Source organism: Halyomorpha halys, unplaced genomic scaffold (assembly GCF_000696795.3).
Source record: "Halyomorpha halys isolate HHAL.00 unplaced genomic scaffold, Hhal_1.1 Scaffold8.1, whole genome shotgun sequence".
Taxonomy (NCBI): domain Eukaryota; kingdom Metazoa; phylum Arthropoda; class Insecta; order Hemiptera; family Pentatomidae; genus Halyomorpha; species Halyomorpha halys.
Window position 1 is genome coordinate 1,039,071 of NW_027111933.1, and position 4,715 is coordinate 1,043,785.

At 29.6% G+C, this 4,715-nt stretch overlaps 1 long non-coding RNA gene across 3 annotated transcripts in view; it reads left to right on the top strand.

Annotated features, from left to right (window-relative positions):
- The window catches only part of LOC136796350 (uncharacterized), a 201,575-nt gene extending 197,220 nt beyond the window's left edge, over positions 1-4,355 (top strand). For all 3 annotated transcript variants that reach the window (XR_010844050.1, XR_010844051.1, XR_010844052.1), the window contains one exon: positions 4,053-4,355. This is a non-coding gene — a long non-coding RNA (uncharacterized lncRNA). The remainder of the gene's footprint in view (positions 1-4,052) is intronic.
- Positions 4,356-4,715: the final 360 nt, after the last annotated feature.

A 4,715-nucleotide genomic window follows, 5' to 3' on the forward strand; every position in this document is an offset into this window, starting at 1 on the left:
TCTATTCAACAAATCGTGAAAATAATTGTGTTATTATACAAAACAAATTTCAATAGGACAGATCGACTCTCATAAGTGTTAGCAATAAACGGATATGAATGTATGCAAAAAAATACATAAATTCATGCTGTGATGTTGGCAGCTACAACAATAGTGCTTATTAAAAATTTACTTTCCTGTATTATTCTATCTGTTACACATTATCAACAGTTGTGGTCTCGAAGTAGTTCCTAGAGCATCCAGGACTATACGCTATCTACTTAATACTTGAGATAACTCCCAACGTAAGAAACGGCCACAGAGAAGAATGTGTAAATTATCGCCACTTATCCAAAGTGTGCGAGGTCGTGCATAATATGCTTTGAAGATTGTAACGAGGCTACGTCCCTGAAACGGAAAGGATTCAAATCCAAATTAAATGTTCTTTTCAAATGAGGTTGTCTATGTTTTACTTTTTCTTAATTGGCCGACGCTACCTGAAAAATGAACTTTGATCTGATTTTTTTTTGGGCTTAAATAGAACTTTAAGCTCTAAAAACTAGAGCTTTTTTCCGTAATTCTAGTGAAATGCATTTAAAAAAAAAAATAACTCAGGATTAATTTTTTATTTCCTTGACTATGTATTAAAGATAAAAAGAGTGCAGTATTTGGCCGATAAATCCTTTTCTAACTTTTCTCATATTTTAACTTTTTTTTTTGTAGCCAAAGTCATCCATTGATAACGTATATACAGTCCCAGAGTTGGAACGTCAAGATTCATTTCTCAAGATGCATGAAATAAATACTGACTGACCTGGGTGGAAATCGAACCCCCAACATTCTGAAACAAGCACTTTGGGACCCTTGCCCTAACTTACTCTATTTTCACGTATATGAAATTACTTATATAATATTATTGAAATTATTAATTTTTCAGGACAAAAAAAAATTTGGCCTCTGGTCCGTCATGTTTGTCCATGTACCTGACAAAGTTTCACAGCATTTTGTTGGAAAACCTACGCACTTATTACGTGTAATATGTAAATAAAAAACTACAAAAAAAATATAATTCTTTTAACATATTTACAACAATAAGATATACCGAAATCTACATTTATTTCTTTGATCCTGGATTTGCCACACGATCCCCACAATTATTAGTATTTTTATAATGATTTTCCTTCATAATGCCCAAATGGTACTTACAGCGACCAATAATACCATAAGTGAAGTTTTTGGTTGATATTTTATTAGTTAATTTTCTACAAATTTCAATCATAAAGATAATTTTTCTTTTATGTACTTTTTATTACTCAAAACGATTTTGAACGGTTTATATATTTTTTAAGGTTCTGAGTTCCATATTTGATTGCTATTAGATGTACACAACATCCCAATAAAGGTGAAATTTCGGATTAGGTTCCAGTGATGTTAGAGATATTAATTTTCCCAAGAATTCCTAACGACCATCATTTTATAAGAAATATATTCGATGAAAATGTAGAATGTAGTAACAAAGTTTTACGATAACAAATAATAATAATTCAACAAACCAAATTTTATGTTCCAGGTGCAACAGTATATATGACAATAGTTGTGGATAATTTTTAAAAAAATCATAACATCCAATAAAAATTATTAAAAAATTAAAATCAAACAATAGGCTAAAATCTCACGATTCAGGAAATACTAATAGTAATTATTAATAATAATTAGATAGTTCATGTGAGAAAAAAATTAATACAAATTATTTTCAATATTAGTGTAGAAATAAATAATAACAGAATACCAATACAAATTTAATTTGACTGTTCTCAAATTTATGTATTGCAATGAGAAAGTTAGTTTTAGCAGCCTTGAGTTGCCGTCTCGTTCCAACCGGTAACCATCCCATCCCATTCTCCTTCCGCTTGTAAAAAAAACGTATTTTTCTCTTCACGATCGCTGTATAAATACCATAATATCGTGGAATTTCTCATTGATTTCAGTGAACGGTTCTGCAAGTGCCTATAAGATCACATTTTTAAAAATTTATCGTTAACTCATATTTTTGCATCTTATTTTCCTTATTATTCGATTAGTGTTTTTCTAACCTAATTTCTATATTCAAAAAACACAAAATGTTCTTCACAGATTCAAAATCGGAACATCCGTTCAGGAGAAAATAGAAAAGTAAATTCTGATGCGTCCCAGGAAGCGGTATTTAGACTTTATATGCTTTTGCTTCCTCGCTACCGAAAATAGAAAATATTAGTATTCACGAGGGAAATGGAAAAACTAAATTTTCTAAGAATTGAAATTTTTCATTGACATTTTACGTTTTAGACACCAATAAACAAATTTGGTTTCATGTCTCTTGGTCTGCCTGCATTCAAATTTGTGTTCGGGCATAACATCACTACGACATTGATTAAATTCTCAGAAATTGCAGGGTTTGGTACCTAATTGGTCCTATATCTAATACATATAAGAATCAATATTTGTTGTTCGTACTTCATGCACTATCATACTGATGGTTTTTTTTTTTTTGCAGAATATTAATGCCTATCCTGATTTTTTGGGTAAAAAAAGTTATTAACAAAAGAGTACACATTTTTTTCATAGTTATTGTATTGGGCTGCGAGAGGGAAAATGGCTTAATAGCCCACTTCCTGTGTCGTAGAAAAAAAAAAATTATTGTATACCAATCGATTTGTCTCTTTCGGAAAAATAAAAATAGTACTGATCCTATTAAATGAATTTTAGTTCACTAAAAAATTTTTTTTTTTAATTGATCTTTTTTATTTATTGATAGATATTACAATCTACCACATAGTTGTGGGTAATAAGTAATAGTGATGAATGATCACATTCATACTAACATAAAATAAAAATAAATAAATAAATGCAAAAATAAAACACATAAAAATATATAAAATCTCTCTTAAAATACATACAAACAGAAGGATATACAAAATGAACATAATCAAACTATGTAAAAAATAAATAAATAACATAAATAATAATAAAAAAATATTATCTCTAGTCACATTTACACTCTTGTATACAATATTTACACAATCGACCGGAGGATCCCCGAGCCCACTTATCTCAGCCTCCTCTGGCTCACTACCAGTGATGCAGCTAGAGGGATGCACTGGGATCTTTTGAGCTCTGCTCTACCCCTCACACGTGGGGAATAGAGTGGGCTCAGGGATCCTCAGGTCGATTCTGTAAATATTGTATATAAGAGTGTAAATGTGACTAGAGATTATATATTTTTTTTCATACAGATAGTTTAATTATGTTCATTTTGTTTATCCTTCTGTTTGCATACTTTAAGAGAGATTTTTTTTTCATTCATTTTTTTATTTGTATTCTTATTTTAGTATGAATGTGTTCATTCATCACTATTACCTATTGCCCGCAACAGTGTGGTAGATTGCAATATCTATCAATAAATAAAAAGTATTTAAAAAAAAAAATGCCCTCATAGGGACCAAATAAAGAAATACTTACGTTTTATTTTATATCTCCAGTTCTAATTTGTTTAATTAGATGCGGTTTGTGCATTGTTTCGCTTCAGTACTAATATTGAAGCACAATGAGAGTTATTATATAAAAACTATTCATATTTGATGTATTATATATGTGACAATATCAGATAATCACACTGTCTAAAAGAATAAGGAAAAAATCAAATAAATGAGGTCATTTATTATCGATTATACAAGTTAGCTGTTACCATTTCTGTTACTAAAGTTACAACTTATCACTTCACCTATACATTAATTGATATCATAGTTTCAATAGTGTTCGCTTAATTTGTATACATCATCAAATATAGCTAAGCATTGATGGGTCCACAAGTAATGTACATAAAATTTTATGTATGGTCTAAATTTAACATCTTTATTAATCATTCAACTTTTTGGACAAAGAATAGCTCATCATAAGGAGCATTCACTGAGTTAATTTTATTAATAAACTATCATTTTCTAAAATTGTTTTTGTTATTTTATTTCAAATTATTTATAATATTGTAAAATTATGTAGCAAAACTTCATTGAAGGTAATCATTGACCTGTCACTAGTTTCAGAGAACCCAATGACCCGCAGAGAAGAAAGCAACTCAGCAGAAGGATGTTGAGGTCAAGGGAGCGAAACCAACTCCAAGGAAAAAAATTAAGGCTGCTTTGGAAGCGTTTCTTGAAAAAGCTTGCTAATGCTACAACAGCAATAAATGTGCCATTAAAATAGGTTAAGAAGGTTCTTATGTAGTACGCATTGTATAAATATGCAATTCAATGATGTCAAAAGTGCAATGCTCTTACATTTAGACTTAGATGTTTTCATAAAAAAACAATAAAGTTTGTTCATATTTTTTTATTATCCTACCACAGCATCGCTATAATTTTTTTTTTACTAAAACATTTATTTCTTATACGAGGAAAAGATGATTGGGACGATGGTTCAGTGCAATTTTATATGCCCATAGACATTACTTTAGTACACACCTGTTAGAATTGTATTATATCGATAAAGACTTAATATAATTTTTCATTATTAATTTATAATTATTAAAGTTAAATTTTCAGAATCAAAATAGAATTATAACAAACTAAATAATGGCCGCTAATGTTTTGGCATCCTTAGGAACACCTTTTGTTTATATATGGTATGGAAACAGTCAGCCTTCCGTTCCTGGAGAAGGTCCTGAAGATTGAGAATATTCACGGATCCAAATTAATACAAGA